At 38.7% G+C, this 18,787-nt stretch overlaps 1 protein-coding gene across 4 annotated transcripts in view; it reads left to right on the top strand.

Moving 5' to 3' along the window:
- The first annotated feature begins 13,528 nt into the window (after positions 1-13,528).
- STEAP2 (STEAP2 metalloreductase) overlaps positions 13,529-18,787 on the top strand; it is a 29,502-nt gene continuing 24,243 nt past the window's right edge. The window contains exons 1-2 of one of the 4 annotated variants that reach the window (XM_036010640.1): positions 13,529-14,060; positions 15,037-15,100. The gene's annotated coding sequence lies outside the window, so the exon portion shown is untranslated. Of the gene's footprint in view, positions 14,061-14,084; positions 14,286-14,660; positions 14,801-15,036; positions 15,101-18,787 lie in introns of those variants that run through there. The other 3 variants (XM_036010639.1, XM_028526173.2, XM_036010642.1) reach the window with 3 other exon arrangements.

Here is an 18,787-nt window from a genome sequence, read left to right as displayed (position 1 = left end):
GTATTCCTTCTTTTGAGTGTGTGTGTGTGTGTGTGTGTGTGTGTGTAACAACTAATAGAAATTAAATCACTTACTTGCTAGTGCTTTTAAATGCTGTATTATTATTATAGTAAGTCTAGTCTCAAACATTCTCAATAAGGAATCATACAGAGACAGAAATCTCACTTTTTTGAAGCACTCTATTTCATTTTTGTGAATACCAGTCATTTTTCCTAATACTGCTATCCAGAGTCTCAAGCTTAAAATAAATTCCTTATTTTTCCTTCTTATTTCTTAAAACAATACAACAAATCCTCCTTCCTGACATCGCTACGTCTGTTAATGACATCACCATTTTGTCAAACTCAAAACTTGTCTTCCCACACATCTAAAAATCCAACCAATTACCTAGCTTTATTGATTCCATCTGGGAATCTTTGATTTCTATACTTTCCCAGTTCCATATCAGTGCTTATAACATACCATCACTTCTTCTGTATACTCATCACATAGAGCAACCATAACACAGTATGAAAGGAAATTTTACAAGCGCATGAATATCAGGAGTGAACATTGAGGACCATCTTGGAGGTTGTCTATTACACAGTGTGACAGGAAAGAGGACCACAGACAATGTTAGGGTCCCTGAAGAAGAGGGTATCTTTCCTGATAGGTCTAGCAGGAAGCGTTCTAGAAGACAACATGAATTGGCTCAGTTTAAGTGATATGCCCATCTGTGCACCAATAATTATGAACCAAAGAGTGGACTCCTTTAGTTGAGCAGATCATGTGCCTAGCTGTGGCTCTTGAGAGTGGGCATGCAGATATCATTGAATCAGAAAGGACAGAATGGTAAACAGAAAAATTACATATGCCCTCTGTTCTATCTTGTACTTCAGTTGCTTTATCAGTCTTCTAAATATTCTTATATTACCCCATCTCTTTGCCTTCCTTTTCAAATGGCATATGGCTAACAAATTATTCTTCCTAAAACTCAACTTGGATGAAGACTTCTTTTTTTTTTTTTTTAAATCAAAGTCTTACCCAAATTGCCTTGGCCAGGTACTTGGTTGGAGCATTGTCCTGTACACCAAAAGGTTGTGGGTTCAATTCCCAATCAGGGCACTAACAGGAGACAACAGATCAATGTTTCTTACTCACATCAATGTTTCTCTCTCTCTCTCTAAAAATCAATGAATGTATCCTCAGGTGAGGATGAAAAATAAAATCTTGTTCAAATAATTCCTTTCCTGCTTACAAAATTAGTACACACGTTCTTTAACTTGGCCTTCACACTTTTCTACAATCTGACCCAAAACTCCTTTTCTACAATTTTTCACCTCTCTGAAAAAACAATTTACTCACTCTCCTCTAAAAATTGTTTTGACTCCATGGCCTGGTTCACACTGTTCGCATTCTTTACTCTCTGAGAATGCCTTTTTCTCTCTTCTTCCATTATTCAGACTCTGCCCATTATTCAGGTCTAGTCATCCCAGCCCAAAGGAACTCCTCTCTCCTCTCTCATGATAATAATTTTGTTGTATCCTTCTTTGACAAATATGATGCACTACTTTAGTCCATCAAGGGTTCATATTTTAATAAATTACACATATTATCTACCTGTATTTACTTATCCAGATTGCAAACTTCTTAAAGGCAAAGATTATGGCTTATATATGTTTTCATCCCAATTAAGGCTTAGCTTACAATCAATAAACACTTGTTCATTTGATTTTTATTGTATACCTCTGAGTAATTTAAAAATATAAATGTCTTTAATCCAGTTTAAGAATTCTTCTTTCTGATCAATGTACACATTAAGGGAAATTGCCAAGTTTCCACTGACTCTTTAACCATCATGAAATAACACTCATATGTATTTTTTTTTAATTTCTTCAACACACGAGCTTCAACCAAAGTCTACACCAGAGGAAGGGCTATTCAGTAATTAGAAAGGTACTCCAGTTTTAAAAAGATGTGTACTACTACTCCAAGCTGGCCATCTACAATGATTAGATTTACTGCATATTACTTTATCACTTTTAAATGAGCCTTTTTGGACCAAAGCACAGTCAATGCAAAATGCTTCTAAGAATCCATTTCTAAAAGAACTTGGCTGTTTATGTCTTTGGCCAGAATTACTTGAGTTTTGGCTTGCAGTCTCTATTTTAGATTCCTGGTAGAAATGTATGCCCATAGAATCCTGTCTGCAAAGATGTCTTGCCAAAAGGAAACTGTTGGGAACTGTCCTGCCTGGTTTCAGAAGCTGTAACCTCCACCAAGGCTAAGGCTGAGGGAGCGATCTTGGACCATAAGCCACTAAGGAGACAAAGCTTACCTCCCTGGCAGGGGCCCTGCTTCTGCTCCTTTTATTTCATCCATAACTGGCCCCCAGTGCTTGGTCAGTTAGCCAACGATGGGTAAGATTCCCCAAAAGGGGGAATGACCTAAGCCAGGCATGATCACATGGGAGGCCCCCAAGGAAGGACTTGGGAGGCTACAGCAAAAAGGGGTGATGGACCCTTGCCCCTCAGCTTTGACAAAGCCTGAGTCCTCATTCTGTCTTCAAGAAGTCTCCTACTCTCTTGGCTGCCTTACTTCCCTTGCTCCACCTAAGCCTGAAACAATGACAGAGGGTGGTACAGCCCTGTGCTGGAAAAGGCAAGTTCCCTAGGCAATCAGGCCTAAGAAAGAATATGTAAAATCCTGTGAAACCTGCTTTGTTTAGAATGTTCTCAATTAAATGATAAGGGTCCAAGCAAAAAGTGAGTTTGTTCCTCAAAGTTTTATAGTTCTTTAGGTATCTGATCCTGACTCAAAATAGACCCTCAGAGTTTTTGTTATCTATTGTCTGATCCTTACTGCCTGACAATGATGAATGAGCTTTACCTGTATTCTTGTGCAAACGAACCCAATAAAAGCCCTTTGAGGAAAAGGTTCTTGGCCCTTCTCCTTTGAGACATCAGCCACCTTTCCTCCCCAAACAGATCATGTCTTGGTAGACTTATTCTCATCCGTGGTGGGGCGGGGGGTGGCCCTGTGGGCAGAGCACCCCCCCCACAGGAAACCAGTAAGACTCATGAAAAGACAAGAGGTCTCTCAGATATTCTTGGTGTGTACTCTTAATGAAATGAACCTAACCATCATTACATCCTCACCTAGTATGTAGTAACACCCTGCTCTATGTAAAGACACTGCCTGGATAAATACTGTGGTAAGTGTTGCAGATATACAAGGTCATCTAAAGGATACTTAAAAAGATTAGCATTAGAAAATAGTAGGCATGCTCAACATCAGTAATAAGGATAATAAGTGCCATGCATAATGAGAGACGAGAGAGTTTTGTGTGGGCTGAGAGAACTCAAGAAAGGTTTCATACAAAAGAGGAATCTAACCAGGGGATGACTTGGTAGAGGTGAGTTATTTAATAGAGTCCCACCAGGAGAGAGTTTTGCAAATGGCATATTTTAGGCTAATAGGATGTAAAAACAGCTTAAATGGGGCTATGGTAAGTTTAAAAAGCTAGGTAATTTGGAAATACACTAGAGAAGAGTTTTAACAGTCTGAGTTTTATTCTATAGATAATGGAAATTTCTGAAAGTTTAGATCACCTACAAAATAGTGCTTTAATATCAAAATGAGAAATAATCAAATCACTAAAATAACTTTAAAAAGAGACAATGAAAACCAATCATTTTTAATAAAAATCACAGCTGAAAAGAGATTAATAAAGCTCAATGTCAGCATTATGAGTAGAAAACATAGAATTCAAAGATTATAGTGGCTGGGCCATAAAAAGTAACAATATTACACAAATTAAATCGGCACTTTGACCCACATTAAGTGCTTTTTCCTGACTGTAAGACAATCCATATTTATTGTTTAGCAAAATGTCTTAGAAATTTTAACTACATAAGATATAACTGGAACTTAGTAAAAAGAAAAATATAAGTTATATAAATTTAAAAGCTGTTATGATATAAAAGAAATATCAAAAATCTTTGTTCTAAAATTCAAATGCTATTTTTAATGAGAACTTCATTTAAAACCTATTTACGGATACTTTTGACATGGTTACTAGTTTATCAGTTTATAGCTCTTTAAATGCAACAACTTAAGAGAGTTTTACTGCTAGATACTGGTGTATTAATGCTGTCAGAAAGTTGAAACACTCTGTAAGAGTAGAGGCCAAAAAAAGAAAGAAAGAAAAAAGGGGAAAAAGATTACATTTACCAGTTAGAATAGTTCCCTATGTATAGAAGCAAATAAGTAATAACTACTTGCATCTAAAATTATTGTAATTATAATAAAGTAATTTATATTTCTAATGACTCTGAGTCACAAAGAAAACATAAAATTACATAGCATTTAATTTATTCAAAGCCTTGAGAGATTGCTATCAAGAATAAGTTTTTAGATAAGTTATGGACTTTAAAAGAGAAATTTTCAATTTAAATAATTCCATAATTATTTGAAAGTAATGATAAACTGATAATAATAATTAGCTTGAGAAAGTTGTCTATTATAATAACATTTTTAAAGTTGGAAAAATATGAAAAACTAAGTAACAATATAAAATAAAGTTGCAATTATATCAAAAGTCAATATGGTCCTAATTATAACCTATAGAAACATCTGGAATACAGGGACACAGGCACAGAAGTCACTATTTTAACAAGTTTTTAACACTATTCTCAGGCAGAATGCCACCACGCTTATAAGATGAATCAAAGATGAATCAAAACATCTTTCTAGTGAAAAGTTAGAGCATAAGTTGGAATGTTATGGGTACAAAATAATTAAGGGATATTATAGAATCTTTATGTCTCTTAATGTTTCATTACAGCAGGAAATCCAGGTTAGCAAAAGTCAAACAGGAAAGACAAAGATTTAAAATGTTGGACAGGAGATGAGAAATGCTAACTGAATTATTTATGGCACTCGTTTTACGTGCTGTGGCTCTGGACATTCACTATTTTTTCCTGCCTAGACTGTTCCTCTCTCAGTGATTCTTCATTCTGGTATTCAACCTTTCCCAACATAGCCCGGATGCTCATCAGATGACCTCTTCCCCAGCCATAGGGGTGGACTCCAGTTCAAACCACACCTGAAATTCTCTTTACTCCTGGATCTTTCAATTATGAAAGCCAATGTGTTTCTTTATTGTTTAAGTCATTTTAAGTGGACTTTTATTACATTATAGAATATGGTTTACATATAATGTATATGAACCATGTATATGTATTATAATTAATATAATAATAATGAAATGAACACTCATGTAGCAGACATCCAACTTAAGAAATAAAATAATAATGTCAGAGGCTCCTAAGCACCCTTCTTTATTACAGCTGGCTTCCCACTCTTTTTAATTGCATAGGTTTTATTTTTGGATACTAATCATTTGCTTATACATAAGGCAAATACCTATTTACAAAGTGGCTAGTATTTCTCAGTCCCTCTATAGTTTCTTTTAATTATGAGGAGTTTTAATTTTAGTGTCAATGGATAACCTTTTCCTCTTTTGGTTCACAACTTTCCATGTGTGTCTTATTTAATAGATCTACCTTTACTTAAAGGTCACAAATTTTTTCCTATGTTTTCTTTTTTTAAGATATTTTCCTATGTTTTCAAGCTTGCCTTTCATAGTCTTTCATTCCTCTTGAACTTATTTTTACAGGGTAAAGTACAATTTTTTCATAAAATGATTTTTCATAAGTTAACACAAACAACAGCTTTTCCTTCCCACTGACATAAAGGCCTGCTCTGTCATAAATTAAGTTTTCCTCCATGTCTGAGTCACTTTTGAAGATCTCTGTTCTATTCCCTTGGTCTGTTTGTCTAACCCTGTGTTTTAGTTTTCACAGCCTTATTATCTACAGGGGAAAATCATCTTACATTATTCTTCTCTGGAAATTCATGAGTGTTCTTGACCTCTGGCTCTTCCAGGTCAATTTTAGAATCAATACATCTAGTTGCTTGAAAAATCCTGACAGGACACCCTTTGGAACCACACTGAACTTACACATATACTTGGGGAGAACTACATTTTTACAATACTAAGTCCTTCTATCCAAGATCATGGAAGGTCTTTATGTTCATTAAGATATTCTTTAAAATTTTTCCCACATGGTTTTACTTTTCCCACAAACAGCTTGCATATATTCTGTTACATTTATTCAGTAGTTACTTGGTGCCCTGAGTTGCTATGGTATCTTTCCTAATTGCATTATTTAACTGCTTATTACGGCTGCATAGATATGCAAATGGATTTTATATATTCATGTTTTTATCTAGCAGTCTTGCTAAACTCTCTTATTAAATCCCATACTTTATGTGTGGACTCCAGTTTTCCACATAAAGTCACTTGATCTATAAATAATGACAATTTCGTTTCCTTCTCTTTAATCATTTTACATTTTATTTTTTCTTTCCCTACTACACGAGCTAGTTCCACAGGTACGATACTGAACGGAGATGATGATGGCAGACATCTTTGTCCTGTTTCTGACTTAAGGACACACTTTCAACACTACACTGGGAAGTTTTGTAGGGTTTGGGGCAGGCCTGATAGTAGGTTAAGGAATTCTCTTTCATTTTGTTTACTGAGAGGTTATCATTTTTCACGAATAGAGATGTGCAGAATGCTTTTTCTGCATCTGTTGAGATGACCACATAATTATCTCCTTTGAACTGTTACTATGGTGAATTACATTAATATATTTCTAATGTTAAATCATCTAACACTTGTATAATAAACTTAACCATAATGTATCATCATGTAATCATAATATATCATAATGTAAATGTTATTTACAGTGTATTTCACTTATTCATCTTTAATTTTTGCATTGATATTAAAAAGCAATTATAATATTTTTGGCAAATTTAGGTTTCAAGGCTATAGTAACCTCATCAAAGGAATTGGGAATCATTCTTTCTAATTCTGCCTTCCAGAATAGTTTGTGTTATATTAGACTGGCCTGTTCTTTGAATGTTTGGATTACTGAAGCCTCCTGGGCCTGATTCTGTTTCTTTGTTTGTTCCTTATGTTTTTACTTTATGGACAGATTTTAATAAAAGATTCAATTTCTCAAAAAATGTGTTAAAATCTCTTACTGTGGTGGTACATTTTTAAAAATCTATTCATAGTTCTGTCAGTATGTTTCAAGGCTCTGTTATTAGAGGCATGCAGATTCAGAATTATTTTATCTTCTTGGTGAACTGAATATTTACCTTTATATAATAAACATCTATAAAGTCCTTTTTCTGATAGACATACGTTTCTTTTACTTGATATTTGCTTGTACCACTTTTGAATCCTTGATTTTTAGATTTTCTATGTCCTTGCATTCTACATCTAACTCTTATAAATAATATAAATGTTTGTTTCAATCCAGCCTGAAATTTTTGAGTTTTCAGCTGAAAAGTTTATTTCATACAGAGTTATGGTAGCGACTGGTACATTCGGATACATTTCCACCTTCTTATAATGTGCTTTCTCTTTGTCCCATTTTTCAAGCCTTTTCCTCTTTTCCAAAATTTCCCTTCTTGCTCATCCTTACTCTCAGCAGGCAATTTTGCTTCCTATTTCACTGACAAAAAAAAAAAAGCAGTCAAAGGAGATTTCCACAAGCTTACCCATGACATCTCACCACTTGGCTGCGCCTGGACCATCTGCAGTGCCTTTTCTTCTACTAAGGATACACTGTTTGTTCTCCTGGCAAAATCCCATCCTTTCTTGCCTCCTCAGCAATCTTGTTCTAGCAATTCTCCACTCTCTGTTCTCCATCAGTGACCTTCTGTTCTTTATGTGCTCTTCTCCATAAGCATAGGTATACGATGTTTCCCCATCTTACAACATTCTTGTGTCTGGACCCTACTTCCCCTCCAGCTACCACTCCATTTTTCCTTATTTTACAGCAGAATTTCTTAATAGAAGAGTTGTCTATCATTGTTGTCTACAGCTTTAGTTCTCCCATTCTCTAAATCCCAGGTGGCAAACGCAAGGCCCATGGGCCAAATATGGCCCTCCACCTTGTTTTATCTGGACAGGCACCTTGTTTCTACTCAGAGGCAGCACCACACTCTCACTTAACTGTTACAGAGTAGTTACATTTACGCAGTCCTAAAATTGCATTCAGCCCTTTGAAGGCAACCCCAAGGTTGATGTGGCCCCCAGTGAAAATGAGTTTGACATCCCTGCTGTAAACCAGCTCCCATGAGCTAAGTTATTGGTAGTCTTTTAAACCTTGTTCTCATTTTTCATCCTGCTTAATCACACAAAACATTTGAAACAGCTGATTATTCCCCTTTCCTTAAAATAGTCATTTCCCTTGGTTTCCAGGACACAACTGTCCCACTCTTTCTTGTACCTTATTAGTGGGATTTTAATCTTTGTTTTTTACTCCTTATCTCTCTCACCAACATACAGTGCAATGTTCCAAAGCTCAATCCTTGGAAGTTTTTAATAACTACTCTTACTCTGTTGGTTATTGCATGGCTTAAATGTGTTACCTGCCAATAATTACCAAATCGATATCTCTAGGCCAGACCTCCTTCCTGAACCCAGACTCACATATGAACCCCAAATCCCCATTTGTCATCTATATTGAAACATTCCCCAGACTGAACTCCTGATCTTTCCTCCTTTCTGATCAGATCTAGGCAAAATTTCCCCCTTCTCACTGAATGGCAATGTCAGTACTGCTGTTGGTCAGACCTAAACCCTTGGCCATTATCCTTGATTCCATTCTTTCTTCAGACCCACATCCAATCTACCATCAAGTTCAGTTGGCTCTACTTTTAGAATGCATTGAGAGTCTTACATTTCCCCCAGCTCCATTCTACCACCCTCATCAACACCACTATCACCTCTTACCTGGACTGTTAAAATAGCCCCTGTTTTCCCAGCTTTTGCCAGTGTCTCCCTTCAGTCTATTTTCAACACTGTAGCCACAGTTAGTCTGTTAAAATACAAATCTGATTTTATCATGCCTACTTAAAATCTTCCAAGGTTTCTCAAATCACTCTTCATAAAAACTAAATTCCATACATTAGCCTATAAAGACCTAAACAACTAGGCCCACCCCCTTCCCCACATCTCACCCTCTATTCGAGATCTCCGACCTTACCTCCACTGTTGGTCTCACCCAACCTGTTCCAGCCAAGCTGGTCTGCCCTCTGCATGGGGCTCCAGCCAGGCGTTGGGTTAGTCCCTCTTGGGACACTTTTCCCTGGCTGTCTGCATGGCTCACTTACTCATCTCTTTCACTTTTAAAATGTCACCTTGGAGGCCTTTACTGACCCCACTCCTTATTTCTCTTTCTCAGTTTATTTTTCCTATAGCACCTATTATCCTCAGACACATTCCATATCTTTATTTATGTAGTTTCTTTATTGGCTGTCTTCCCCAAGTAGAATTGGTGTCTCAGATTTGGCACTTAGGTGCAAATTAGAAAAAGATTCAAGCATGTACGTGTTTGCACACAAATACACCCATCCTACTTATGCACAGGGTTTGGTTAGCAACTACGTTTGTGCAAAAAAAAAGGCATAGGTGGGAGCCGAGTACAGGATGAATTGTACTCACTCCCCAAGGCTCCGGCCCCTATTTAATTCCTCAGCCAGGTGTCTTTGGACAGTACCTTATCACACACATGATTGACAGCCCCAAGTAAAATATTTTCTGGGGTCAGGATCCGCTTTGCTGCTAGTGTCCCCAGCCCCTTACAGAGTGGTGCACAAAATACACTCAACTTGGAGAACAAATTAATAGTTTTAAAAAACACAAGAATGAAAGTTATGGTTTTAAAATAGAATATGCACCCTCTAAACTAAAGGACATAATCCTGGAAAACATGGCCTCAAAACATTTATGATTCTCATAAATTTACCTAAATTCTCTGTGCAAATTTATTACTGTAAAATTGTCTAGGAATTAAGATAAGGCCAAGTATATATGTTGAATATTGGAAAGCACTTTAACATACAATTGCATAATAAAACTAAGAACAGGAAAAATCTTGTCCTTGGCATTTGTAAACCAATGGCCTGAATTTTACTTTTTGCTTTGACAAAGATACAGTGCAAATTGTTAAGAGGTAAAACTTTTGATGATTTGTTTAAAGAGGGAAATACTTGATTGCTAAAAATTTATAAACAGGAAAAGACTACAGATTATAGGAAGACTGTAGATTGTATCTTTCTCAGTGTCTCTGTTCACTAAACAGTTGTATTTTCTCTTTATTAAAAGAAATGTTCATTACCTGGCTGGTGTGGCTCAGTGGATTGAGTGCAGGCCTGCAAACTAAAGTACTGCCAGTTCAATTCCCAGTCAGAGTACATGCCTGGGCTGCAGGCCAGGTCCCCAGTGGGGGAGTGCATGAGGGGCAACCACACATTGATGTTTCTCTCCTCTTTCTCCCTTCCTTCCCTTCTCTAAAAATAAATAAACAAAATCTTTAAAAAAAGTTCATTAAATTCTCTTGCCTATTTATTGGAGCTTAAATTTTTGCTTCTGTTCTGAATTTTTGTGACCTCTTTTAAATATTTAAGACATTAATTTTTTGTTAAATTTACAGCAAACATTTTCATTCATTTTTACGATTTTTAAAAAACACATAGAACTTTAAATTTTATTTAGTCAAAATTATAAATCTTTATTTTGGGATTTCTTCCATCTATTCAAACTTACCTTTCTGACTAGAAATCAAGCAAATATTCATTTCTGCTTTTTAAAATTTTTCTTTATCAGGTGACTTTTAAATTTTAATGCTTTGACCTAAATAGAATCTATTTTGGTGTACTGTATTGTATGGAATGAAGTATTAGTACTTTGTTATTTATAAGCATTGTGATCAGTTCTTATAACTTTTGTTTAAAAATAAATGGCAATCTCTCCTCAGAGATAGTTTGAGAACAATTACAACACTTTAAAGAACATTTCAAGTTTTCTTAAATGTTTTTAAAATAAAGTTAAATATATATTTTAAAATAATAAAATAGAGATTAAGAAAGATTTGTATTTAATATATCTTCCATTTCTAATCCTCTTTGATTCCTTTGAAGATCAAGCCTTTATGTTTATAAAAATAGCAGTTAGGTTTTGTTTCTTAAAGCTGGTTTCATTTGCTGAATACTAACAACAGGATCTCTAATGTTGGTGATGATTCAATTATTTCCAGAACTTACATCTTAATCCAGGCATCAAAAAGATGATGAAATAACATGAAACCATGAAATAATGATTGTTCATTTGTATATCTTCTTTGGAGAAATGTGCGTTCAAGTTCAAATCCCTTGACCATTTTATAATTGGGTTGTCTCTTATTGTTCATCTGTGAGAGTTCTCTCATTAAGGTTTGACACAGTGATACTGCTAGGCACCGATGCAATGATAACGCAAAAAATATTGCACAGTTATACTGAGTTAGAAGATGGGTCACCCATGAGATCCATAATCAAACCTGTTTATACCGAAATTTTTTAAATTATCACTTTTCAGTAAAATGAATCAGAAAATGTATTTTCCTAATGTTTAGGGTTAAGAAAACTATTCTACACCAATGTTATGGATGATATATATTGGCCCATTTCATGATGGGTGCTTTATGAGCGCACATGCCCACACTGCGCTGACTGTCCAGCAGTTTTTTACCAAAAACAGCATGACTCCCATGCCTCACCCTCCTTATTCACCCAGTCTCACCCCAGTGACTTTTTTTGTTTCCTCAATGAAAAAGTCTTCAAAGGGAAACATTTTGCCCATGTGGAAGAAGTGAAAAAAACAGCAGCACTAAACAGCATTAAAATGATCAGTTCAAAAGCTGTTTTTAGCAGTGAAAAAATTCTCTCGATAGGTGTATTGCATCAAATGAAGAGTACGTTAAAGGTGACTGAAATTTAAACATTTAAGAATACTCAATTTCTATAAATAAATTCCAGTTTTTTAGTGTCCTGCTTGTATATCTGGGTTCTTCCCCCATTGTTCCTAGTGCCCCAGCCAGAGCATACAGCAGGAGCTCAATCAATACTTTCTAGTGAATGAATTACTGGAGGCGCATCTGGAGGGACTAGTGCTTCAAGTTACACAGTTTGGAAACTGCCACTCTCAAGTTACTCAGTTGTAGAATACTTTCAAAGAAGAAATTTTGTTAACACCTTTAGGCCACTAGAGAGAGGTTCATTTAATAAATTATTGCTGCACTTCAGTGGAATCAATTACTACTTCAAGGAACTGAAGAGATTTCTCAGTGGACATGTCATGATATGGAAGAATCTTGCAAAGTCATTTTTACTCTCAGAAACTCCAACTGGAATGCAGTAGTAAAAATTACAGTTACCCTGGGATGAGCAGAAAGGCATCCTGCTTTGCATCAATGCCAACAATTTTCAGGGAACTCATTTCACTACATGAAATTTTCCACCAAGAATGTTTCCTTATTTTAATAGTTTAAGAATGAAAAGCAAATATTCCTTTTGAAAACTGCAAATTATTGACTCATTGATTCTTGTAGGATAATGATTTTACCTGTTACTTGATTTTATTTTTATTTTTTGGATTGTTCCCGTTAAGACAGCTTTTAAAAATATTTGAAATACATGGTTTACCTATATGTTTTATATAATAATTTATGGTTTTAGGATAGTTGAAAATGATATATTTTGTAATAACCCTTTATGAAAGTTACATAATGCTTTTTTTTAAAGCTACACACTTTCATTAACTGCTAAGATTCATGAATGTCCTCCAATTGTCCTCCAGAAGTGCTAGGAAAAAAATGCTGCTTTCATTATTTGAGAGTAGTGTGGAAGTGAAATAACAAAAACTGATATAAAATTTAATTTTTCCCAGTTACCAAAATGGGTAGGATTTTACTAGTTGTCAACGCCCAACACCCTGACACATAACTAAAAGCTTAGTTTATGCCTAAACCTTAGTCCTTAATAATATTTGGCAGTGGGAGAGAGGGCACATGTCAGGTCAAATAAGAGATGTACCAGTATTTGACCGGGTACCGGATGTACTGGGATGTACAAAGCAGCATTTGCAAAGGTTAATCTGTTTGTGGGCCTCACAGGGGAAAGTGCAGTGTCCACTGATCGATCCAAGACCCCCTTCTTGGCTGTTACCTGGTTAATAAACCACAGGGAGAGATAATTTTTAAACTTAATTTCCTGAAATGGAAATTTACTAACATATGAAAAAATCCCCAAATTTGAGAATTACTTGTAAATTGTCTTATATCTGAGAATAAAGATCTATCGTTTCTTCTACTGACACTGTCTCTGAGCCCAGCTTTGGCTGCCTGACACAAAGAAAGCTGAACTCATGAGGCACGTGCTGGTGGAAAAAGGAAAGGGGTTTATTCAGGTGCTAGCGACCAGAGAGGTGGAGGACTTGTGTCCTGAGCCCATCTTAACATCTCAGTGCAGGCAGAGGTTTTTATAAGGAGGCGGAGGGAAAGAAAGCACAAGAGACCAAGGCCAGGGCAGTGAAAAGTTCTCTCCTGCAGACCAGCACAGTTTATTCTGATCCTGAAAGACCTTGAAACTGGTCAAGACATGGTCTGGTATGCATCCGCCTGGTTTTTGTTTGAGAGTCAGAAAATCTCCCAGAGCTGGAATGCCTGCAAGACAGAGTCTGTATCTTTGGAAGTTAGTTCTTAGAATTCTTATAGTAACATGCTGTTCATCTACAAGCCACATATGAGTCAGAGTCAGCACTCACAGAATTAGTTAGAAGAATGGTGGGGTGGGTTACAATTCCCCACTGTTACAACGTCTTCTACACAAAAGATAAAGGATACCTGACTACTTTGGTAATCTGCAGGGAGACATTTCCTGGACACTTAAGGCCATTTTGGCCCCTGGAGTTTAAGAAGCTTTAAGAAGCTTTACCAGGAATGCAGGTCTCCTGACTCCGGCCTTAACCCTCTTTTCCCCAAGACCAAAGTTCCAGTGGCAACGGCTAGAGTGAGGGTCAAAGTCAACAGACAGTTGGCTGTGGGGGAGTTTTAAAATGTGGCTGGGAAGAGCATTTTTTAACAAAACGCTGTCCAGCCAAAAGACAGTTAGAGGTGAGAGAAAAAACACGTCCAGTAGAGAAAGCGCAGTTTCTTGGAGACTTGACAGGAGCTGAGGGTAGAGGAAATCTGGGAGTTGCGGCGTAGTAAGAAGCTAAGTCTAGAGCGGAAAGGCGACCACAAAGCACAAAAGCAGTGAAATGGAAAAGTGGGCTTCATTTTTCCAGAGCTGTTTCAAAGGAGCCCTGGGTGAGCCCTGCAGAGGGGCAAAGGCCAGGGGTAGATGCTCAGTTGCTCCCGTTGGGGGCGGGGTGGGAGCTCAAAACTGGAGCCGCGGCCGGGACTCCGGCGGCTCGCCCCACGCGGCGTTCTTCGTCCTCCCAGGCTCTCCCCTGACCCCTCCGAACTCCGCGACTGTTCCCTGCGCCCCACCGCCCCACCGCCCCACCGCCCCACCTCCTCCCCCGCCGGGCCCTCTAGTCCCGGCCGCCTGGACCGGATCGCGCTCCGCACCCTTCCCGAGCGCAGCCCCTAGGGGCGCGTCACCGCGAGGCCGGCCTCCGCGCGCTTCCCACCCCCGCCTCTTGCACTCCCCGCCCGCCTCCCCGCGGGTTCTACGCGATCCAGCCTCCGGAGGCGGGCAGGCGGCGGAGCACGAACGCCGCGGCAGCCACCCTGCAGCCGTGGGTCGGAGGCGCCGTCCCTAGGCCCTGGAGCCCCGGCCGCCCCCGGGGAGTCGGCGCCGCTGCGAGAGTCTCGCAGGCTGGCCTCTGCCCGGCGCGGAGGGCGCGGAGGTGAGCGGGTCGGAGAAGGGCGCCAAACGAGGGGGCGGCCCCGGAGTTGAGGGTCAAGATGCAGTCGGCGCCACGCGCTGCGTCCGTCCTCCCCGGGTCCCGCGCCCTCTGCGGGCGTCCGTCCTGAGCTGGCGGGGTTCCTGAGGTCCTGGCATCTTGATGCGGGGAGTGAGAAGGGAACCGAAAGGTGTCTACTCCACCGATTCCGCCCCCAACTCCTCTCGCTCTTCCCTTAGCTCCCAGAGAGTCGTCCGGAGGTTGGGCCCAGGAGAAAGGAGGCCAGGAGCCACATCATCCCAGGTAGGATGTGCCCCGGAGGGGAAGGACGGTCAGGTTACCTTAGCCTCCCCGATTGCCTATCTTCCACTTTTTGGGTTGATGCAGCGCATTTCATCGAAAATCACACATCACTGCTTTGCGAACAAGGGGGTATTTCTAGGAGTCATTTTATTTATTACCCAATTATGTGACCATGGTGTGTTTAGGCCATTATACGTTAGGAAGTAATTGGCTTCGTCTTTACGTGTCCTAAATTATGTTTGAACCCTGTGTTCAGCCTCAGCTGAAACTTGTTAAAAGTTATGCCCTAAAAATATTTCTCTTAAAATAGGGCAGAGAGATAGAGGATTTTTGTCAAGAAATTTCCATTATCTTTCCCACCCTTTGGAGAAGAATTGGTGTCAGTTTTTACTCCTCAGGCAGTTCGTTTTTTAGATGGAAAAAAACTTATTATGGGCCATGGTTAATTATCACTCAGCACTACGGGTGAAATTGGGAGAAGCGGAATTCGAACTCCTGCCGCTACCTCCACCGTTCCACCCCTGTGACTTTGATGAGACTACAGTCCAGTTAGCAGCCCCCCTACTGGGAACCTTTTTAGTTCTTTCCAAACACTTTCCGCCATCCTGCCCCTCCTGCCCCCACTTTTCCCACCTTCAATATTTCTTCATTGTGTTAATCTCCATTTATTTCTTCTTTCTCTAAGATACTTTTTTTTTACTTTGCACCTCTCTTCTGTTGTTTCAAAAATTAAAAGCTATTTACGGAATAAAGATACCCATCCTAGATATTGTTTCCGAGTATTTAGGAGTAGTTTGCAGTTTATTTCTCTTATCTAGTAAGTCTTTTGGGGAGAGGGGGGAGGGGAGAGACAACATCAGTAATGATAAATTGAGCTAATTTTGCAAAAAAAAAGAAAAGCTGTATCAAAGTCACTTTTTTATTGCGCTAATGACATAGAAAATGTAGTAAATGAGCATAATTACATTTTAATACTGAAAAAGTAGCATAGATAAAGGCAAACAAATGTTTAGAGAAAGGATTGTTAATGAGTTAGAAAGGTGAGAAAGAAGATGCAACGAAAATTTGAAAGACTAGGCCTTTGGGACACAATCAGGACATCAGGAGATGCATTTATTATGTGCTCAGCCAGTAACCATGACATTGATGTATCACCCCCTTTGGGCCTACATATCTTGATGAGTAAAAAGAGGTATTTTACCTAGAGACCTAGTACATCTCTTTTGGTCTTGACATTTTTGAGGTATTCAACAACAAGGAATATTTATTGGATTCTTATTAACTACGTGCCAGGCATTGTGGAGGCAGTGATGGACAAGATAAACCTGGTTCTGACCTCAGGGAGCTTTTTGTCTAATGGGGAAATAACAGTGAATAAAGAAACAATTACATAAGATAATTACAAGAGAAACTTAAGAGCTGTATGGGACAAGATCGTTTTTTTCCATTTCCAGAAAAGGATGCTTTGTCTGGACTGCAGGGAATAACAACCACACAGGACGGGGCTGAGAGGTGTCCAGGGGCTGCCCAGCTCATTCAGGGCCTTTCAGGTCATGGTCAGGAAGGTAGCTGTAGTTCTGAGTGCCACAGAAAACCACTGAATTTTGAAGAGGGGATAAGGCATCATCTTATGAATATTTTAAGATGATCTTAGCCCCTCTGTGGAGAATGATTTGGAAAGAGGCAAAAGAATAAGTGGAGAGGCTTATTTAAAAAGTGTTTCCAGAGTTTAGAGGAGAGATGGGAAAGACTTGGATTAAACTGGTTTTAATGGAGAGGAATTTAAGAAATATTTTGGGGAATAGGACTTGGTGTGGATTTTGTCAGGGGTGAGGGAAAGCAAGGACTCAAGAATGACTCCCAGGTGTTTGCATTAAGCAACCTGTGGATAATGGTACCATTTACTGAAATAAGATAATCTGAAAGAATGAACAGGTCTGGATGGAAAACAAGTTCTATTTTGAACCTGTTGAGTGTGAGCTGTGTCTAATGAGATCATAACCACAGCCCCTTGGAAGGAGGAAAGGGATGGTCTCCAGAAGTGGACACACTGGCCTTTGATAGGTGAAGCTGATGATCACGACTTTAAGGTGAAATTAATGAGCTCCGTTGTCTGATTTTTTTCTTCAGCAACCTTCACCAACTTGGATGCAGAAAATGGGTAGTTGGGTTCTTCCAGGACTAGGTTATTGCCAGGTGGATGTGGTGGAGAGCAAGAGAGTCATCCTAGTCCATTCAGGCAGCTGTGACAGAACAACATAGACTGGGTGGCTTAAACAACAGACATTTATTGCCCGCAGTTCAGGAGGCTGGGAAATTCAACATCAAGACACTGGCAGATGCATTGTCTAGTGGGGGCCCACTTCCTGGTTTGTAGTGCCATCTTCTTGCTGGGTCTTCACTCGGCAGAAGGGGAGAGCAGCTCTCTAAGGTCTATTCTGTAAAGGCACTGATCTCATTCATCAGGATTCTAGCTCATCATCTGATCACCTCCCAAAGGCCACACCTAATACCTTCACCGTAAGAGTTAGGATTTCAACATATGAATTGCTGGTGGGGAGACAAACATTTAGTCCATAACAGAAGTGGATCTTTTCTTTTTTTTTTTTTTAAAGAAAGTGGAGATAAATATACAGTATAGAATCTCGAATGGATAAAGAAAAACCAGGAGTATGTCATTGGAGAGTGAGAAACTATTGGGTCAATGAATCAGATTTTTTTTGCTGTCTAGATTTATCAGTGTGAATATTTGACTAGGACTGTTGCAAGGTTAGGATATAGTATTTGGAGACGTCAGAAAGTCACTGAGATGGGATAGAGGCAAAGAATCACTGCCTTTGATGAATAAGTAAACAAGAGGTTGTGAGGTCGAATGTTTCATCCACTTGAACAATGACGTACTGGAGAAGGATGACAACTGTTGGCATAGAGGAAGACTGTGTGTATTGGGGGCCTAAGCCACCAGTGATAAAGAATAAGCTAGAAGTCAGTAGGTGGCAGGAGTGAGTATGGGGAGAGGGTATTATGAGGTGCCATGAGTCTCTAAAGAACTGGGTGTTTGCAGGAAACAAAAGGAAGAAAGATTCATATGTAGCCTTTAAAAGTTAAAATTTCATCTACCCCATCTGATGGCCCTGGAAGACTGCATTTTCTTGTTGGCATGTGTAAATCAGCAAATTAGGAATGTAATCAAGATCTCTGAGGACACAGTAATCACAAGGATGTAAATTACAGCATAGGCAATATAGTTGATAATATTGTAACAACAATATGTGGTGCTAGGTGGGTACTTGAAAAATTAAGGGGACCACTTTGTAAAGTTTATGATTATTTAATCAATACACTGTACACCTGAAACTAGTACAAAATAATATTGAATGTAAACTGTAATTGAAACATTTTTTTAAAAAAAGATCTCTTAGAGCTCTTTCAGAGTTACTGTCATCCAGTAAATTAATGCCCTAGATCTTTATATGTGAAAGAAATGAGGCTCTATTTTTCAAAATAAATACAGCACTGCAGCTGTCATTTGGTCAGAGGAATGTCAAGAAAACTTCCTAAACTGAAAATCTAGGAGGCCATGTAGTTGAGAGTAATCAAATTCTCTTACCTTGACAATATTCTTCAAGTATTAGATGCATACAGTGAGTCAAATGTCGATTCCCCAAGACTGTGACCTTGACGTTT

The sequence above is a fragment of the Phyllostomus discolor genome, chromosome 10, assembly GCF_004126475.2.
Source record: "Phyllostomus discolor isolate MPI-MPIP mPhyDis1 chromosome 10, mPhyDis1.pri.v3, whole genome shotgun sequence".
NCBI lineage: Eukaryota > Metazoa > Chordata > Mammalia > Chiroptera > Phyllostomidae > Phyllostomus > Phyllostomus discolor.
Note: the sequence above shows the minus strand (reverse complement) of the source record. Positions and strands in the feature narration are given on the sequence as shown.